This window comes from Dipteris shenzhenensis, chromosome 1, assembly GCF_047967505.1.
Source record: "Dipteris shenzhenensis isolate YYH24624 ecotype China chromosome 1, Dip_SZ_1.0, whole genome shotgun sequence".
NCBI classification, from domain to species: Eukaryota; Viridiplantae; Streptophyta; class Polypodiopsida; order Gleicheniales; family Dipteridaceae; genus Dipteris; species Dipteris shenzhenensis.
Window position 1 is genome coordinate 72240285 of NC_141596.1, and position 22516 is coordinate 72262800.

Sequence of the window (22516 nt, forward strand, 5' to 3'; positions counted from 1 at the left end):
TTAGCCTCGCCATAATTAAAAGAAGAGGATGAACGATCAAGATCAAGGAAAACAAAAGAGCAAGATTGAAGGAAAGGTTGCAAAGTATAAAGTGGAACGACTTTAGCTCTAAATCGAAAACCTCAAATAAATACCAAGGGAGTGGCCCATCATATTTTCTCTCAATAAAGGTTTTTGCCTTATAATATCTAGAAAGTTCAAATGACGAGTGTCCAAAAAGAGATGAGACAATCAGGGAGAGAGAAGAAAGGGCTAGAAAAGTAAAATCAATAATGGAAGAGGAAACACATGAGAAAAGGCATAATGAAATTCAAGAAGATGGTATGGAAATGGAGGATGTTGATTATGGTGATCATAGAATTCCATATTTGGTATTCATTAATTTAGAAACTTGAACACAAAACATAAAAAAGCAGTTAGGGATGATTGATGATATATTAAGATCCCTAACTGAAGTCATATTATCTAAGTTATTTGATTCTCAATTGGTAACTCCTATGGCACAATCATTAACGACTCCTAGTCAAGTTGAGAGGTCTACCTCTCGACTTAAAGAAACCTCAAGCATACTTAAGGACTTAAAACCACCATTTTTTTATTGGGGAAGAAAAAGAATGCAACAAGGGAATGATAAATATGCTCTTGCAAAAAATGACAAGACTTCCATAGACTCAGGAACACCCCTCCTAAAAATAGAGTCATGGAAGTAAGTCTTTCCCTTGAAGATAAGGCCTATAAATGGTGGATGAGAAGTGATAGGATCCCTAGGTATTGGGATGGATTCGAGAAACCCTTCTTAAGATAGTTTTTGCCTAAAGATGAATTAGAAAGAGCTTGGGAGGCTTGGGACAATTGTAGCATGGGTAAGAACACTTCAGTCCAATATATAGCAAACTATAGGGAGGCAATCCTTAAGTTGAAAGGAATCAACAAATTCCAAAAGATAAGAAGTTTCATGAGAGATCTAAAAGACACCTATAAGGTTAAGGTGAGAATAAATTCTCCCAAGACCTTTGAAGAAGAAATTAAGTATGCCCAAATATACAATGACACATGCGGAAATCCAAAGATGGAACTTTAAAACAAACAAGTTTTGCTCTGAGTTCACTGAATGTCCCAATTTGAAAAGGAAGGGGCACTTCAAGAAGGAGGCTTCTCAGGCACCACCTAAGAAACCTCAAACAAAAAAATATTCTCTCATGAAGAAAGAGGATTATGAAGGGCCAAGTAGGAAAATCCTTGCTTCAAATGTTTGGGCAAAGACCATGCTACTTGGAACTACCCTAAAAACAAACAAGTGGGAGCTAAATCCCCAAATAAACCTCCACAAAAACAAGTACACATGATGCAGGTGTTGCCACCTAATGGTATGGAAAAGTACACTGAGGTAGTGGTTTTTCATGAGCACAACTCCCACATGTGTTTTCTATAATTGACAATGTGGCAACCCACCTTTGGTCCTCATGACTTATCAAGGGTACATGGAAAAATTAAAGGGAAAAGAGTAAGAGTGATGGTTGATGATAGTGCCACACACAATTTCTTAAACTATTTGTTAGTTAAGAAGTTGCCAGAGAGACCAAGTGCCCATAAATACGTGGTCTCTCTAGGTTAGTGATAAAAAGGTTTGGGACACCATGATTCATGATGTAGAGGTGGATATCCAAGGTTATCAAGATGCCTTGGATTTCCAAATTACGCATCTCAATCATACTGATGTTTGTGCTTAGTCGAGAATGGTTGTATAGTCTTGGGCATAGCTTATAGTGGAGTTATTTAAATAACTCCATTGTGTTTGAAAAATATGGCGGAGTCTTCCAGATGATGTGCCCTACTCTCCCTTTATTTGTTTGATGGAATTGGAACAACTTCTACAACAACAATGCAAGGTATATCTCTATGAACTTTCTTTTATTGGTGATTTTATTTGTGCTACATATAAAAAGAATAAATTTCATGTTGATATGATTAAAAAGTATTAATCTTTGTTTAAGGAATTAATGGTTGAATTTAAAGATGTTTTCTCGAGTGACTTGCTTGATGTTTACCTCTCGCGTGAGATGTAGATCATAAAGTAGACATAACTCCTGTATCCACCCTATTTGTAAACCACAATATAGACTTAGTCAAATAAAAAAATGTCAGGTCAAAAGACAACTAGTTGAATACCTTAGGAAGGGCCAAATTCAACCTAGTAATTCACCATGGTCATCAACAGTTTTACTAGTAACGATAAAAGATGGCACTATGTGTTTATGCATAGATTATAAAGCCTTAAATAAAATCACAATTAAAAAAAAGTACCCTATGCCTTGCATTGATGATCTCTTTAATCGATTGTAAGGGAAAAAATATTTCACCAAAATTGACTTAAGATCAAGATATCACCAAGTGCGAATTAGAGAAGAGGATGTCCCTAAGACATCATTTTGTACTAGATATGGGCATTATCAGTAATGCCATTTGGTTTAACTAATGCTCCATAAACTCTTATGACACTTATGAACAGTGTCTTGAGGCTATATTTAGGAAAATTTGATGTAGTATTTGTAGATGATATCCTAATCTATAGTCATTTGAGGAAAGTGTTCCAATTGCTTAGAGATAATTCTCTTTTTGCAAAAGAATCCAAAGGTGAATTATTTGCAAAGGACGTAAAGTACTTGGGACATATTATATCTCAAGAAGGGATTTGTATGGTTCTCGAGAATGTAAGGGCCATATTGGAATGGCCACATCCTATAAACCTACATTAATTATAGACATTCTTAGGTTGGTTTGGATTTTATAGGAGGTTCATCCAAGATTATGCTAAAATTGATGTTCTGATGATGGACCAGCTTAAGGGGAAGGGAAGTACCTTCATATGGGATCAACCTCAAAAGAATAGTTTTGAGAAGTTAGAGGTAGTTATAGCATTTGATCTTGTTTTAAAGGTAGTGGATCCCAATGAACCATTTGTGGTTGAAATAGATGCCAACAACTTCACTGTTGCAGTAGTACTTTTGCAAAAGGGTTGACTAGGGGCTCTTTGAAAGCCATGACTAATGGAATTACTTAGCATATGAAAAGGAACTGTATGCTATAGTTAAGAAATGGAGGCACTATTTGAATGGTGCCAAATTTGAGATCATTTTTAATTAAGAAAGCATTAAGTGGATTCACAATAGCCAGAGCTTAAAGGTTGAAAAGCTAGATGAGCTAAAATAATGCAAGAGTTTAACATACATATCAGAAGGGAAAGTTCAATGTGGTAGTAGACTCCCTAAGCCAAATGCCAAAAGAAAATGTGGGTTTGATCCTCACTTCTTAAAAATATGGTAAGTAATTAAGAAGAGGGATCCAATTAATCAAGGAGCTTTCAGTGAGGAGTCACATGGAAATGGTGACACACCATAGGTTCTTGATAAAGTATTTAAATTGAAATTTTATAATATTAAAGATGGCTACCTACTCTACAAGGGTACAATATGATCCTAGATAATAATGACATTAGGCCCCAAATTCTTTTTGAGTGTCATGATATTCCTAGTGCTAGACACTCAGGAATTCAAAAGACATATGCACTTTTAAAGAGGCAATTCTTTTGGCCTAGAATAGATAAGGATGTCTAAGATTATGTATTGAAGTACCAAAAATACTAGGTCAATAAGGGTGAATGCCTTAAGGTAAGAGGTGTCCTACACCCATTGGAGATTCCATCTAGCAAATGGAAAAGCATCTCCATGGCTTTTATTATTGGATTACCTAGGACACAGAGGGGGCACGACTCTATATGGATAATTGAGGATTGATTGACCAAGATGGCTCACTTTATTCCAACTAATGAAGAGGTTAAAACTCTAGAATCAGCTAGGCTATATGTGGACCATATTTGATGAATTATATGTGCTACTTGCCGATATTGTTAGTGACTAGGATAGAAAGTTTAACATCCATTTTTGGAGGGCTATGTTGTTGGAAACTTCTTTGAATATGAGCACCGCAAATCATCCATAGAGTGATGGTCAAACTGAAAGGGTCAATCAAGTTATTGAGGATATGCTTCAAGCATATGTAAGTAAACGGCAAAGTAATTGGGAATAGTATTTTCCCATATTAGAATTTGCATATAATAGTGCCAAACATTCACCTATAGGTTTTATTCCATTCATGATGATATATGGATTTCAACCTAGAGCCCTAGCTGCAATGGGACTTGGAAAAGACAAGGTTCAGGCGGCCAAAGACTTTCTTGAGGATATGAATCAAATGCTTAAGTTAGCTAAAGATAGCATCAAAAGGGCTCAAGACAGAGCAAAAAGTTATGTAAACCTCCACTGTAGAAGGTTGGAGTTTGAAGTAAATGATAAAGTCTATATTAGGGTACTTGAACCTTCAGAATCCCTAGAGGTAGGCAAATGTCCTAAGTTGTCTCCTAGGTATTATGGACCCTTCACAATACTTAAGAGAATTGGAGAACTTGATTACAAATTAGCCTTACTAGAGGGATGTAGAGTACATCTAGTTTTTCATGTAAGCAAGCTAAAAAGAAAGTTAGGAAATGATAATAGTCTCATTGAACCTACTACTTTACCACATGAACTAGGAAAAAATTTAGATCAAGAAGAAAAAAGAACGTGACATACAATATGGCAAGAATGTCTAGTTAAGTGGAAAGATAGACTTGAAGAGAGCTCCAACATGGGAAACGATAAGCAATCTCTAGAGGAGGTTTCTCAATTTTGTTTGATGTAAGCCATTCTCAAGGGGAAGGGAATGTTACGTCAGCCATAATGCATAAGCACATAGGTTAGTTATGGTGAGGTGGGAAACCAAAGGGCTGTGACAATGCTTGCATAAGTGGGGCTTAAAGGGTTTGGGTCTAGGGTCATCCCTAGGTTCAAACATTAGTGAGAGGGTGCAAGGGAAGCCTATTGGGAGGGTCCCTTGGGGGACACATGGCACCACTGGGTGGTCCCACATGGCAAGCATGGGGTATGGGGGAGGGCTCCATATTTTTGGAGCTCCATTGGAATAGAATCCCATAGGAGGGAGTTGCATAGGAGGTTAATGGTAATATAGGAACTCACTGCAAAAGGAGAAACCCATGGCTAGGAGGTCAAACATGCAAGTGCTCTATTGTATTAGATGCTTCTAATTGCTGACCAACCTTGCTTGTGGGTGACCAACTGCCATGTGTTGCCAAGAGAACCAATCATTAGGGAAGATAATATTTGCCAAAATCTTTAAAGATCCCATCAAAATCTACAAAGATTCCATCAATATGAAGTAAAGATGCCATTATCGTTCTTGAATTCCCATTAACGTTGATTTGTATGTGTAGTTTGGTCAGTGTCGCATGTTTCTTGGCTACAGTTGTGCCTGCTTCTACATCGTTGCACTTGTTGAAGGAGGTGTTGAGATCACATCATAGTCTGTGTTAAGGCTGCGTTGTTATTTGTGGTCACGTGCTAGCCTTCATAGTCCATTGCCTATTGCCTTCTTATTTTGTTGGCTTCTGCGAATCCGGTTTTTCTATGCTAAGGTTGTTGTAGCTTAGTTTCTTTAGATGTCTCCCTTAATTGTTGCTGGTCTACTATTGTCACACGTTTGACTGTAGGTCATAAAGTCCATGTTGTAGATGTAGGTGTTAGGTTTTGCATTGCTTGCTTTACTTAGTTGCTTGGTCGTTGGCTTGCCCTATGCACTGCTTGATGTAGAATCCAGCTGCGTGTAGATTCAACAAGTTGTTTGGTTTGCAAGAGTTAGTGCTGCACCTAGAAGCATGTCTTGCTGGCTCGCTTTGGTTGTATGTGCTGCTGTCAGTTTGTGTGTACATCTGTTATTATCCCAGGAATGTAGGTAGAGTTGCTATTGTGAGCTGTGCGTAGTTGCTGCACTGCCTAGTGAGCATTTGAATAGAAGTTGACTGATGATTGACGTTTAATAGGCTTCTATTGCCTTGTTGTTGTAGAGTTGCTAAATGTAGGCTTGAGTATGGTAGCTATGAGGTCAGCTTGTTGCCCTTGCAAAATGGAAGCTCTCTCTAAAAGCCCTTCTCTCTCTCTCTCTCTCTCTCTCTCTCTCTCTCTCTCTCTCTCTCTCTCTCTCTCTCTCTCTCTCTCTCTCTGTGAAGATCTATCAACCCAAATCTCTCATCTGGTTGAAAGAGACACCGGTCACAAATCTCTCTCTCTCAGAATATACTAAGAAGGATACACTCCCTTTCTCTCATAATAGCTCTCGGAACACAACCGTCTCTCTAGAAACTCACAAAGAATAGCGATAATTCTCATCCTCTCAATGACGGAATGAACACTCACAAGGCTCTCTCTCTCACAAGAAATCTCTCAATTGAAATGAATAAACCGATGAACGAAAGTCTTCACTCAGTGGTAGTGAATGAAATGAGCTCACAATGACTCAAGAACTCTCAATCTCTCACACTCTCACAAGGATAGTGCCTCAGCAACCATGCTCTGATACCATGAACAAATATGAAAAGGGAGAGGAAAAGAGTGGAGATGAGGAGAGAGGGCATAGCTAGAGACCACGCCACAAATGATTAACTTTATACTATATTAGTTGAGAAGAATGAATATATACAAACCCCTTTAGGGTTAGGTCTAGGGCTAGGGCTAGGGTTTCCAACCCTTGTGCCTTTTAGCACTCATGATGTTGAGATGCATCCTCAATAGATCATGCCTTGATTTTGATATTAAGTGCTTCACATGTTGGTGCCCTTATCTATTCAATGGGGTTTTATTTGTGCATCTACATGTTTAAATTGGAAAAGCTTGTCCATGTGTCTGTGGACCTTACCTATGTGCCTAGGTGCAGACTTACAAATTTGTAGGACTCGAGAGAATCTTATCTTTAGAAATTTATTCATTTGGCATGAACTAATAAAGATTCCATTATCTTATTTTGTTGTGATGTTGAAATTGTCCAATTGATAATGCCCTTGTTGAACAATGCCAATTTATTGATGATGTGTTTCTCTTTGAGTCATAATTTGATAAAAAGCTCCCAAAATTCATCAAAATGGTTGTAGAAATGTTGCCTTTGAATAGCTAAACCTATTGGAGAAGACTAGAAACAATTCTCATAGGTTTTGTTGAAGTTATGAGGATTTCCCTTCAAAAGGTACCTATAATTGGTGCAATGATTGGCCTTGGAATTATGTACAAAATTAGGTCAAATGTATTGGAAAAACATGATCTTTCAATGTGTGAAAGGTGGGCTTTGACAGGGTCCAATTAAGCAAATTATGTCTTAGGGTGAAATTTAGAGGGGTTCTGGTCTTTAAGTTTAGGTGTAGATATAGCTTAATGTTTAGAAATACTAAGCTTTAAAGGGTTAGACAAACTAATTGGGGCACTATGTCATGTTACTCTAACTAAGGGTTGTCTCTAACTTTACCCATGCAAGTAGAGCAATTATGCATCACTCGACCCTTTAGACAAATTGTAATGGAGGAAATGCACCAACCACCATATATGGGACATAGGGGAGTGACTGCTACTTTACAAGTGATAGGAGCAAGGGAATTTCATTGGCCTACTATAAGAAAAGATGTGGCTAAGTTTGTAGCCGAATGCATCACTTGCCAGAAGATCAAGAGTTACAAAGGAAAGACCCGAGGATTGCTAATGCCTTTGCCTATTCCTATGCAACCTTGGGAACAAACATCTATAGATTTCATAACAGGTTTTCCTACTAAAGCGAATCAAAATGATATGATTTGGATGATAGTAGATCGCTTTAATAAGCAAGCTTATTTCATCCCATGTAAGAATACTTTTAACATCTCAACAAGCTGCACATTTATTCATCATCTTTGTTCATCATGGCTTGCTAAAGTTTATAGTGTTTGATCGAGATTCGAAGTTTTGCAATAATTTTTGGACTGCATTATTTCATAATCTAGGCACTAAGTTAGATTTCTCATCAGCTTTTCATCTAGAATCGAATGGACAAACTGAAGTTACAAATAGTACTATTCTAGACATGATAAGAGCTTATGTGGGAAGTCAACCAAAGACTTGGGACAAATACATTCATCTCTTACAATTTGCATATAACAATAACACTCCTCATTCTGCAACTGGAAGAGCACCTTTTGAGATTATCTATGGGAAGGTTTTACCTATTCCTATCACATGATTGACCCATAGAGTGGAGGCAGCAAATGCATTTACCCATGACTATCAAAATATTCTCACAAAGAGGTTCAAGAAGCCATTACAATCGCTCAAGAGAAGTACACAAAACAAGCTAATAAGAAACGGAAACATGTGCTTTTTAAAGAAGGTGATTATGTACTTCTTCGGATTGAGAAAAGAAGATTGAAGAGTGTTGAGAAATGGCCAGTAATCAAAATGTCCCCATGTTTTTATGGACCATTCAAGGTGATTCAGAAAATTAATGATCTAGCTTATAGGCTTGAATTACCTGATAATTGGAAAATACATAATGCTTTCCATATCAGCCTCTTAAAGCCCTTCAAAGGACCTTTACCTATTCATCCTGTCTATGAAGAGGCTCCATTGATTGTTGATGAAGAAGAAATTCTAGAACCTGAATGCATTATTGATCATCAACAGACCTCGACCCGAAAAGGAAATGTCTATTAAATACTTGCTCAAATTTAAGAATCATCCGAGAGATGATGCTTAGTGGATGCCTGAGCAGTTCTTTCAAACTTTTCTAGACCTCATTGGTTCCTATAATCAAACATGCAACTGAGGTCAGTTGCAATCCAAGCAAGAGGGATGTTACGAAAATTAAATTTTTGATATATCTTGCTTTGGACATTATTATTTTAGTCAAGTGTGACTATGGCAAAGTACTCCATAGGAGTGCACCGGACGCGGCGGGGTCCTAGTGGATACTTTGTGTGGTTAGTTGGGGACGCCTGACTAGCTTGTGTTTTGCCATGCTAGATGGTCGGTATTGTGGGTGATTCCATGTTAATACTGATGTCGCTAGTGTTATTGGTGTTGTGCTTGATTATTGTGCTTTGAGTGCGGTTATGTTGGGATCGGTTGATTCGATGATTTGTTCAATCGATTGTTAATATAACTAATGTAATTGGCGGCTTGAGTACAGGTAATGGAACTCATAGCAAGGATTGGAGTTGGTGCGAGGGTACCGATCAAGGTATCACACAATGCATTATATATGGCCATGGGCCGATTTTCTATTTGCTTTATTATTGCAAGTTTGAGCAATATATTTTGTAATGGACATAATTCATTTTTGGGCCCTAAGATGGCTATGTAAAACAAACCCCTGATTTTGGACGAGAGGGATAATTTTGGCTCCTTGGTGCTTTTATGAAATATCATCAATACTCTAGATGAGGAAGGGTGAGCCACTCATCTAGGGGGGGAGATTGTATCTAGTTTGCTGTCGTGTTCTTCTTCTCCAATTGATTAAGTGGTTAATTTGTGTGTGAAAGAAATACCTTTTGGTTTCAGTCCTTGATAACCCAAGGGAGAGACAGTGTTCCATGGTAAATAGAAAAACCCAGCTAGGAGCTGTTGATATACCATCTTTCAAAGTAGGAGCCTTTAGCAGTGACCTATGCATAGAGAATAAGCAAGTGAGGAGCAAAATCCAGTTGGAGTAGACTAGTCAGCAAGTTCTTCTTTGGCTAGGCATAGTGGAGGGAGGAGCTGAGCCTGCATGTCCGGCCTTGCACTAGAACATCTTCCTACCTCTTGAGTGTGTTCATCTAGTTTTGTTTGCAGTTGGGTTAATCTGATCATTGTAGTTATGAAAATCCTGATCCAAGAGAAACTTAGCCTGAGGCACAGCAAAGAATGATCAGTTAGTAACCATAAAGCATTCATACCAATTAATAAAGAGTTGGTCAGCAAGCATGATCTCATCACTGAATTGTAAAGCATTCCTAAAAATCCATATAAACCATAAAGCATAAGCTCTGATAATTGATCATTTGGCATAAGGTGTTTTGAGAGCATCCCCCAATAGTATGGCCTTCCAGTTTATAGGCTCCCCAATTCTGATTTGCACATATTTCCATACTTTTCTTGCTCTGGGGCAAGCGATGAAGAGATGAAAGATGTCTTCTCTATTCATCACACAACATTTGCATGTACCATCCCCCTTGCTAATGTTGAGACTTCTACCATTGGTCCAGACTACCTTATGCAAAGTTAGCCATAGCAGAGTAGACATTTTCTCAGGGATTTCTTTGTTTCATTGGATGAGTGCTCATGCTCTGAGATCCTTCTGCTTGTAGAGCAACCACAAGATCTTGATACAACATGGTCGTTCACTGGAGTGGGACTTCATTTGTTGTGTCATCCATTGTCTCATTGGTTTGCACTAGCAATTGGAGTTCAAGATTTGAGATGGTTACCTTGTGGGAGTGCAACTCATCAAACTTATACAGGACTTATACTTATGGTAGATGGATGTATATGCACCCTTAAGGTTTTTCATCTTTGCAAGATGACCTGTTCTTGTTGAGAAATGGCTTCATTGGTATTGACCATTGGTCCAAGACTTGAGCTTTTGAGCAGTGGTTGCCTTTGTACTAGTGGCAAGTTGGTCTTCTAGTAGTTGGCACTCTCTTGTAAGCTCCTCAATGCTAAAAGTGGGTGTTACCAAAGATTGTTGCATCTCTACAAGCTTTTCTTGGCAATCCTGGAGTGCTTCTTCTTTTTGGATTAGAGTGAGCCAAGCCCAGGTACAAGTTCCTCCATTTTTGTTAAGCATGTACTAAGGTCAAGTGGTCATTGGAGGTTTGTAGGATTGCCCATAGCATGAAGTGCTCTTATCAGCTGTATTTGGATCTAGTGGAGGTTGGAAGTCATATCTAGCACTGTTTTCTCCTAAGCTTAGTTCATTCGCACTTTTTCAACTTCAGCTATCTGGGCCCAAAGTGCCGTGACCTCTATTGCCATTCCATGGAATTGGTCTTGGATGTCTTCTACAATTTGTCGTTCCGATTCTTGGGCATGCTCCTCCTTGGCCAAGCTAGTGAACAGTTTTGACATTTGAAGCATCTAGTTGGCTTGATGATGGAGGATGGCAGACGATGATGAGGTTTGGCAAAAGTGTTGATACAATTGGTACCCATGCATCCATCCTGACAACGCTGTAGTATTGGCGGGGGTTGCTCCATTGGTAGGTCTGATACTTGGGTCCAATAGTCATGTTGTTGGTCTTGCACTAGATCCCTTGGTGGCTCATTTACTCACATGATGTTGATGGGTAGGTCCTGGACCAGTGTAGCCTCTAGCTCTTGCTATTGTTGTTGATGGAGATCTATTGGTTACAACTGTGGGCCGAGCTGCACATCTTTGGGCCAATTCCTTATTTTTTTGACCTCCATCATAGGTACTTCTTTTGGGGCATCCTCATCGGGTGATGTATGAGGAGAAAATTGTGATGGCTCCCACATGGGTGACAAGAGGATGTCTAGATCCTCAAAGGTTGTGGCAATAGGGGTAGAGTCATTTCCTTTTCTTGCAGCTCTTTACTAATGATTACTCCCAATAAATGGGAAATTTTACATTTTTGGCTAGATGAACCATCATCGAGTTTCTTTGTGAAGAAGATGACCAAAGACTAGATCCAAGTTTTGCTTCAGAATTGCCTACTGAGAAAAACAAATGTGCAGAGTGGAAGGGAGTGATTCTTACCACACTTGACCCCCAAGATTGTGGATAGGAATGTAGCTGCTTCCTTGAGTCTAGGGTCGATGATTGTGTAAAGTAGTATTCCATCCCTATGGAACTTGGTGCTGTTGGCAAGCAGAGGCTAGATTTCTAAAAATTTGGCATCAGCAGGCCTTGTGGGATATTTTGCCCCTTTATTTGGGAGTGAGAAGGCCCCTTGGATCACTATACTATTGAATATAATGTTAAGTGGGCTCTAATTTACAGTGATGGTGTTGTATTTGCCAACCTGTGCATCCCTAGAGTAATAAGGGTGGAGAAATTCCTAGGATGTATGTGGTCATGGTAGGAGTTTCCTTCAGAGATTGTAAGACCCTCAAACAAACATCCAAGCCCGCTCTAGGAAAGATTTTGTGTCATTGGAAAGTGCATAAGTTGATAAAGGTGACAAAACAAGCTCCAAGGACTTAGCCTCCTCAATGGTTGTGTAGGTGGATGTTGTGGGGGTTAAAGGCCACTGTACCTTAACCTCAGTTATGTACAATACTCAAGCATATCCATATATGGATGACATAGAAGATTCGGGTCTTCTGTACCCACCAAAAACTTGTCTGGCTCTCTCTTCTAGCTCCCCATTTCTCTCACCCTCTTCTGTTTCACTTATGTTGTTTGAGATCTCTCAACTGGTATCAAAGCACGGGTGTTCTAGCTGAGCCTGGAGCCTGAAGTCTGCTGCTACAACTCTATGGGAGGGAGGAGAAGCTTTGTTAGGTGACTTTACCTATATCCTGATGTGTAGAGACCGTGTAGAAACCTTTGGAAAGTTCTTTGAGTGGTTTCTTGCAAGCCAACAGGTGGTTTTGGATGCAAAAGACGATCTATTTTAAACCTGAGAGTCTTGTGATGAAGATATCTTTCTCTAGAAGCTTTCTCTCACCATCTTCCATTTTGCTTCCATTGTTTGAGATCTCTCAACTTGTATCAGAGCCTTGAGATCAAAAGAAAAGTTGTAGAAGACTTTGAGTACTTGATTTTTCTTTTTTACATCTCTGTCATCCGAGTTCTCAGTGAAAAGTTATAGCTCCTACAAAAAGTTACAAAATTCAAGTATCTATGCAGATTGTGTGTGTTGGATCTCCATATCCAAGCCACCATTTGCAGTTCAAACACTTCCAATGGATTCAAAGCAATCCAAAACTTCTACCTTCTGTGAAGATTCTTCCGATTCCATGAAGTTCTGAAGCTATGGTGAAGCTCTGTCTACTCCATCTTCATTCCGTCATTTCCTGTATGAGTGGAAACTCAACATCCGGGCCTCCATTTGCAGAGCTGTCTGTCCCATTGGATTCGAGACTACTTGAAACATATGTCTACAAAGTTGCTTGCCATTCCGTAAAGAATTGAGGGAGTTGTGATTCTTTGTGTTTTTCCATCGTCTCTTTGCAAACAATTTCTCAAAGTTTCCAAGACCTTCTCATTGATCGCCGCGTGGCATTCTGGCTAAGGTTAAGTTTCCTAAGGTTCATTTTTGCAAGTAAATGCAAGGTTGACTAGCTCTTACTCCATCCTTGGATGAGATTTTGGAGTTGTGGCAGAAGAGAGATATTTGTAGATTTTCATGCTAAGTCCAATTACGCAGTGACACCCATGTTTTAAGGCATCTCAAGTTTTATTTTCACTAGCGATCATTGCCATGGGGCCATGATTTTTTGGATATACCTTATGCAGATCACTCTGATTGTATTCTGAGCCATGTGCACTCATTCATGGTTTGCATTGGGTTGCACTGGATGCTTTACAGGCCATTTGGATGCATTGCAATCCTTGTTGGATGCGCTGATAGGCCTAGATTACCTTGTGGGATGCTTTATTGATGGATGTTTAGCACACAAATGCTATTTTATGCTAAGGGATAGCTTTGACATATCGCAGTGGATGCACAGGTTGTGCTATGATCTCTTGGATGAGATTTTGTGGATACAAATGCTCATGGAAAACAATTATGCTTGAGGCATTTTGGTACTTATTGGCATTAGGATTGCCATTATTTAACCATTGCAATTGGCATTTTCTTTTGGGCCAGATTTGCTCATATGGATGCATAGTATATGTACATGAGTCAGATGCATTTTGATGCTTTGAGCCTTTGAGGTTTGGTAATATTACCTTCTATTTTGAAATACAAATATTGGGTGCACCTAGTATTTGTTGTGATTTCTCTCTTGCAGGTACTAGCATTTGAGATTTTGTTTCATTTGCATTACGGCATCCTCTTCCATGTCTGAAAAGGAGTTTTTCAGCATTAAAAAGGTTCATGGGACAAACTTTTCTTTGTGGAAAGAACAGATAAGGGATGTGCTTATTCAAAAGAAGCAGATTAAACCCTTGGAAGGGATTGAAGCTAAGCCTGTAGATATGTCTGAGGATGATTGAAATGAGTTAGATTCATTAGCAAAGTCTACTATTAGACTTCATCTTGCAGAGTCAGTTTATGTCACAGTAGTAAATGGGCAGACTATGAAAGATTTGTGGAAGAAATTATGTGCCACTTATGAGAAGGAAACTACCTCTAATAAAGTTTACCTCATGAAGAGGTTGTTTGAGCTACAGATGAAGGAAGGGGTCTCCATTGCTTCTCACTTGAATGAATTTAATATTATTTTCAGCTAGCTTTAGGCTCAGAAGATGAATTTTGATGCAGAGACTAAGGCCATATTCCTCTTATGTTCATTACCATCCTCATGGGATACCTTCTGTACAGCTGTCATCAGTAACTCTGCACTTGGTAGAGTACTAAAGTTTGATGATGTGAGTAGCTTGTTGGCTGAGGAGATTAGAGGAAGTCTATGGATGGCAACAAGAAGGATGCAGCCTTAAATGTGCAAAGGGGCAGATCATAGTTCAGGGGGAAGTCCCAAGAAAGAGGGAAGTCTCGTAGCAAATCCAGGGCATGGAACATTGAGTGTTATCACTGTGGCAAGAAGGGCCGCATGAAAAAGGATTGCTACAAGCTGAAAAGAGAGCAAAAGGATAAGAAAAAGAATGCAAATTAGAGTGCAAATAAGCAGGAAGAGAGTCCAAGGGAGGACAAAGAAAAAATGAAGATCGAGGAGATTAATGCAGTCACTGATGGTAGTGACAATGACATTCTTTTCATGTCTAGTCTACCTATAGACTTGCTTACCACTTCAGATGATGCATATTCTTAGGATTGGATTTTGGAATCTAGTGCTTCATTCCATGTTACTCCCCATAGGGAATGGTTCTCCACTTATGACAGTGGAAAGACAAGTTGTGTGCATCTTGGAAATAGCTATGCATGTGACATAGTGGGAGCAGGTGACATAAAGTTTTCTTTTGCAAATGGGTCTCCATTTGTTTTGAAAAATGTGAGACATGTGCCTAAGATGACCAAGGGTCTCATTTCAGTAGGTCAGCTAGATGACGCTAGTTTTTATACCACTTTTGGCTTTCAGAGTTGGAAAATTTAGAAGGGCTCTATGGTTTTAGCTAGGGGTGCCAAGTGTGGGACTTTGTCTCCCTTACATGTATTAGGGGTTTCTGAACATGTTGTTGCAATAACCGAGAATCCAAGTACTTCTTTGTGGCATTGCAGATTGGGACACATGAGCTAGAGTGAAATGAAACTCTTATGCCATTAGGGTTATGTACTGCATTTTGAGTTTTTCTAACTTTGAATTTTATTCACATTGTCTCTACGAGAAGCAGACTAAATTAGCCCATAAAAGAAGGGGAAAGAAAGAGCTTGAAAGGCTTGATTTGGTGCATTTAAACGTATGTGGTCCCATACCTACATGGTCATTGGGCGGGGCTGAATACTATGTGACATTCATCGATGATGCAACTAGGAAAGTGTGGGCTTATGCTATAGCTCGGAAGAGTGATGTGTTTTAGGTATTTCAAAAATCAGTCAAGTAGAACGCTTAAATTCCTATGGATTGAAAATGGTGGAGAGTATATCTCTTATGACTTTTAGCATTTTTGTGATACACGTGGGATCAAGAGGGAGCTCATGCATCCTCATACTCAGAGTAGAATCCAGTTGCAGAACAAAATCCTATCACCTTTTCTAATATTGTTTCTATTAGGGGCAATGGATAGTGATCCCTAATGGTGGGAGCATTGACATTCTTTAAGTTCACACATATCTGTAGCTTCTTGTTACATTTAGGCACAATCAAGATGGGGAAACCAATCGGTGTCTTCTATCTCATAGATGAATCCTACATCTAAGAGCTTCTCTAGTTCATCTTACACCATGGTGCCAATTTGGAATTTGTTTAATATGGTCTACATACCTTAGCATGGGAACCTTCCCTCATAGGTATGCCGTGTAATTCCTTTCACCTCTTTGTAAGACCATGCTAAGCAATCTTAGTATTCCATCAGACATTCCTTGAGTTTTGTTTCTTCTTCTTGGGTGAGTTGTTTTTCAATGAACATTAATTTGTCTTCCTCCTTCAAGGGCGAGTTTGATGATTCTGGTTTTGGCATGGTCCCTCATATACTGGAGTCTCACAAAGGCTATCACTTTCTTGTACTTTTTCCTCTCATAGTGGTCTTATGGGGGCACTACCACTTGTATAGTTCTTGAAGTAATCTTGTACTTCACAGATATCCACCTCTGATTGTTGTCCCATTCAAGTTTAGGAGGCTCAGTTGTTGGTGGTTCTGTCTTGGTGAGGTACAGATCCACAATCCTTTATTGCACTCTTTTAAACTCATTGTAATGCTCAACCTTGGCTTTGTGTCATTTCCCACCTTTGGCTGTCTTTTGGTTGTATCTCCTACTATTATGTAACTTTGGAGGTTTGACTCTAGGCAACTCAACAACCATTAGTCCAATGCGATTGGATGACTTGCGTCACCTAAAACCCCTTAGGGCAATAGCTTTGCATGGCATTGAGTTCCATACAATGCACAAAATTATCATTATGACATGCCTCTAAAGGTAGTTCTGAACCCAATTGAAACATCTACCACTCCATTCCAATTTGATGGAGATCCCAATGATGAGGAGCTCATAAAGTTCTTGTTGCCATACTTGTTGCCATCGATAGCATATTTCAAGGAAACTATCCTAGAGTTTATTTTTAGGTCTCTTACAAGGGCCACATTATCAATACCATAGCACATGATTCTGGTGAGGATCCGTTTCACATGTTCATTCAAGGCTTTTCTAGAGACTATGGTGAAGGGGTTGATGCTAAAAATATTCTTAGATTTATGATGTCAAATCTAGAGCCTGCAAACTAGTAAGATGTGCAGTAAAGAATCTCGGATCTACCAATTGAAGTTTTTAAGTACTTGCATTAAAGCCATTTGCTAAACATGATTCTCCATTATCTGGGACTTGAAGACAGTTTGCACATGAATATATTATGCAAGCGCCATTTTCTTTTTACTTGTATTGAAATGGTTAGTTTTTTGGTTAAATATAAAGCTAATGGATGTAGGAAAGATGGATGCAAGGCATATGGACTCAAGGAATGTGGATGCAAGTATTTTTTACGTAGCGAAGGTTGATTCATGGTAGGTGGATGTCGGGCAAGTAGATGCACGGTACGTGGATGCAAATCAGATGGATGCAGAGAAGGGTTCAGGGTAGCAGGATGGTAGGAAAGGTGGAGGTGGGGAAAGTGGATGTAGAGTAGGGGGATATAGAGTAGGTGGATGCAAGGAAGGTGTATGCAAACATAGTGGATGTAGAGATAGTAGAAGTAGGGCAGATGGAGGCAAGGCAGGTGGAGGTGGAGATGTAAGGTAGGTGAATGCAAGCAGCATATTGTTTTGTGGCATAGTGTTTCCTCATCATGGGCATTCATCATCCCCTGGCTACTGTCGTCGCCCTATAGGAAGCCCTCATCATAGGGCCAAATATTCTCATTACCACTCCATAGAGAGCCCTAATTTTTCAGCATGCTTGAACTATTGCTAATGGAGCCAATCATGAGGTAGCACCTAGATTACCCCACCAAATTCTTCTTGCTTGACATGACAAGGCTTCTCCTGTGTACCTATAGTAGGTTTTAAAGCTAGTTCTACCATAGACCTCATGGCTCAATACGGTTTGTCAAGGAGTCTAAAGATGTCATTCATGTGGTTGGGCCAAATGCACTACCTTTCTTAAAGTGGTGCCTGAAAAAGTTCAGGGTTGATTGTGGAGGGTAGCTTGATTGGAGAAGTTTAGGGTGATGGACAAGTTTATTGGCTATCTACTCATGGAGTGACTATGAGATGTCAAGTTTAGCAGCACAGTGAGCCTTGATTAGCCAATGTACTTTAAGAACCTTCAAGTGGTTCAGTATTCATAACCCTTATTCATCGAAAAGAACACTGATAATTGATCATGCAACATACAAGGTACCTAGGAATGGCAAGCATTGTACCTTCACTCCTCCAATCAACCTTGATGACACATGATAGGACATGCATTACCTGATGAAGGTGTTGCAACCATGACTACATGAGTGGGATTACAGTCCACACCCATGGCACGCTTGGGAAGATCAACACATTAACTATGACGATGATGAATCAATTAAAGTATTGGAGCAATTAGTAAAGATCGATGAGAAAAAGAATCAATAAGTGTTGGTAGCAAGTTATGTTGCTAGAAATGGTTCAATGACCTTAGGTCAGCAATTCTATATAGTGAATCAATTTCGTTTATCCATATTATTTATTGTGTGATGTGTGTGCATGTGTGTTGTTTCCTATCTACTATTTGCATCCTTTGCATACCTTCTTATAATTCCAATGAAAGGAGTCTAGATAACCAACCAAGCAAGTTCAAGAATGTACATTTCCTACTATTCCATTTGTTGTATAAACACAGTTTCAAGATGGACATGTATCCATGGACAATCATAGAGAGCTTACCCCATTTCACTGACCCATTTATCAGTTCCTACTTGAAAAAATAGTTCCTACAGCCTTGTCATTTCTAATCCACCCAATTGGGCTGGAACTAAAGTAAAATATTCACAAGTCTTCCATTTTTTAATTTTATCAAACAGATTGAAATAATTCCCTTTATCCATTAAGTCATTCCCATTCAGGTAATAGTAGTGATGCAGTAATCCTTCCCTAAGTCAAAAAACAGACGGTAAAATGTTCACTAAACTGACAAGAGATGCTCATATGAACAATTAAGACCAAGTGAAGCATTCTCGAATTACCAAGGAGTGTCTCAGCAACAACAGATTATCTTTAAATGGTTTTCCAAAAAACTGTTTAACAGTATTATATGAAAGAGGGCCCCAATCCTGAATCATCTCCTTTCAGCCCAAGTCAAAAAACTATTTCTTGTCCTATTTGCAAAGTAAAAGCTTATAACATGAATATAGACAGTTGTCCACCCACCATGGGGACTAGTGTCCGAACCACCCATGGGACTGATAGTATAACTTAAAGCAGCAAATAAAAAGTTTATCAGAGGATCCCCAGCTAATTGTCCATTTAGCTTTCATCACATTAGGACCCATCAACTTCATGAAATGTGTTCTGTCAAAAACCATCTGGAGAAGTAAAGGGACTCACCTGCCACCATCCAAAGCAAACACTTGTCAGTTAGTCTCCAATGGGAAGGCACGCTTCACAACCCCTATACAGTTGTCATCCATGTCACTCCGTAAGTCTTGATAAAAAACCACCTAAGTGCTCTCCTTTTTACATTATTGTTGACAAGTAGCTCAAATCTGAGAAGGTAGTGTCAAAGCTCTGCTAAATTAGGCAGTGTGTCATCGCATCAAGTCAATGAACAAACTCACATGTTCAGTTACTGTCCTTAATGCAGCATCTAGTATTTTAAAGTCGTACACTGGTGGTCTTAATAGTTGGTAAAAAACTCGAAGAAAGAACTTCAAATATTATAAGGAGGTACTATAAAAATCTGTTAACATTAACAGTTATGGAATACAGGAACCATGCATCCACTATTACAAAGAAATATCGACCTTGGTTTAATGCTTACACCTCCCAATCACAAGTGTCACAAGTCATTTTCGAGGCAGAAAAACGTTAAGTAGAGAGAACACTATTGCCCATATATTTACCCAAGGGGGGGAACATTATATGTTCTTATCCTTCTGCCCAAATATTGTAGTTGTAGCTTAGGGTGGACTTCCGAATGACACCTAGCCTCCAAGTTACCGATAACAACTTCGAATTCTTGAGTTCAGTATATGTGTTGTGAGGACTAGACGAGGCTTGTACCTACGTGTATCGTAGTGATTAGTAACCGCTCACAAGGTTGCGCAGCATGTTATTTGCAGCTGGAACCTGAAGAGGTTTCTCCATTGTAATTTTCAGATGATATCGTCACAGAAGTTTAAGCTATGGAAGGTGAGACGACGTAAAACTTGTACCAACGGGGTACTCTGTTAAAATACTGTGTCAACCGGATCGTTAGGCAGGGTAAAAAAATCCGTCCCCCATTACGATAAACAGTTCGTTCCACTTCTTTATCTAAGGAACCTTCCCTGTGCTTCGATATAGCACTTAAGGAACCTATAGACTCGTTATACCGGTTGTCATGCTATAGAGTAGCATGTTCCTGATAATTTCTAGAACCCATAGTGGGTGGGGAGGTATTTCGACCCTCCTCCCGCTGTGAGGGCTTTCACCAGCACGCATACGTACCTCTGTGCCAATAAATCGTATCGTCTTTTATTAAACTTTTAGTGGGCGAACATGGGAATCAGACCCCGGGCGGGTTGGAGCCATGGCTCGTACATGGTTCGTAGAGGCCGTATAGTGACTACAGGAAGGAAGAGGCATCTATATGCTGCATGGAGCGCACTTGGCTCATAGTAGGGAGCTTTACGAAAATCCATTTTTGGCTCCTCAGCAGAACTGGGGTCACGCCATATAGTCGTTCCCCAGCTCTCTGTTTCGGTGGAGCGACGGGTTCCACTCCCCGCAAACTAATGGAAGGGAGGTAGACCATAGCAGTAAGTAAAGGTGAAAGGGCGGCGTGTATTCGGCGAATTATTTGAGTATTCAGCAACGCAGTCCAAATTGCTTTTCGTATTGAGAGCAAAAAAGATCAGTGGAGTTCCACTACAGAAGACGAAATGTGCTACGTTGAATCAAAAGACTGTGTGCTTCACATAGTTGAGCGTCCTACTGGCACCATTGGCGAAAGGAGAGTTACAGAGTTAACGTTGTAGCTCGTTCCTTAACGAGGACACTGCCCAGAGTCTCCATGAGACTCTCAGGCCCTTGTGGCAGTTATCAGAGCTACTCTATGGGGCGCAAGGAGCTTCAGCTCTACTTCCCATTGTAAACTTGACGTATGTCGAGGAGAATGTAATATCCTAATCTTTGCACTCAGGCTATCTAGAGCGCGTCTTATGGAAGAGGTGATTGGTGTAATGGGCCCTTCACCTGGGATGCCTCCATAGTCTTCAAGGGATTCTGGCCCTTGCTGCAGTCGGTCCTCTCCACCTCCTTAGTTCCCCTGACACAGTCTTCCTTCCCGAGTTGAGAGCCCCGCCGCTTAGAGCAATACTGCCGTTGCAGGAGCGGGCTTCTTTGGCAGCTGGCCTCTTTCGCAGAGTCAAAGCTCTCACAGGCTTATTGGAAGTGTTAGCATTCGTTCGGGGCTTCTAGCCTCTCTATCCTTGCAAAAGGCGCCAAAGTGCAGCTCTGAACTCGCATGGGCGCGTGTGCCACACTCCCCCCCTTCATTGCACGGCCTCCAATGTTACTCGTTTACCATATGAAATCCCTTAGAGCAGGTTCCTGCCGGAAATCTCCGAGCAAAGCAAAATGTGCTTTGTCCCCATGGTGAACGGTATTTCGTAGAGACCACGGCAGCGCATTAACTATGGACCTAAAATTGGAGAAAACTCTCGAGTAGGATTTCCCGGGTGCCACGGGGTGCCAAGGCACACCTTGGAATGGGCTATATTCTCCGGTTGGCTGGAGATTTTGAGTGTTGTCAAATGTTCGGAATGGTGGAGAGAGCAGGCTCATGGGAACCAGCTCTTAATTCTCCCGTATCTAACAGTTACTCCTCCGGTATTTCTCATTCCCCCGCGGTTCGAGGGGTGCCAATGGCAAGGGTACCATGTCCACGACTCCCATACCCTCCTTGAATGTATTAGTTGGGGACCATTGAGCGTGGAGTCTAATTAGCCAACTATCTATCTTACCTTAGGGTCTTCTACACCCTTGGGGTAAGAGACTTTACCTCTTTTATAATCCCCCATGTACCCAATGGGTTATCTCCTAGTGTCCAAATGGTAATGGGTCAATGGGCGTGCTTTACATCCACCCGAATACCTCACTCAAGGGAGGGGTATTTCCTACCTCAATTGTAGTTAATTATAAGGCCTCCAAGGGAAGGTCATGTGACCGTTATCGAGGCTCCTATGGCTCCTTATAGTATACAATATTCCTAGGGAGACTATTAGAATTGGGGTAAAAAAAGTCCTCAAGGTGTATGCCCTCCATGATCTTTAATTATTGTAATATGTAATTCATGATCTTTCCCCTTCTTTGCTTCCACACGGATAGTCGAGGCCCCCAATCCGTATATCGTAAATGTTCAGAGGAAAAAACCATCAACCCTCCTGGAGTCATAATATTATAATCCTTGCTATCCCTTAGTCCTATTGCCATTCCTTAGCCCTATTGCCATTCCAATAGTATCCAATTCGGTAATCCCCTATGGTTTGGTTAATATATTGCTCCTTAGATTTGAAAGGATTCTTGCTAAAACCAATTATTAACACCTTGCCAGTGTGTGTGCGTGCATGCATGCGTGTGTGTGTGTGCCCCTTTCACTAAAAAAAAGAATAAAAAGTGTGTGTGTGTCCCCCCTGCAAATTTTTTATAGAGAGTGGTTTACT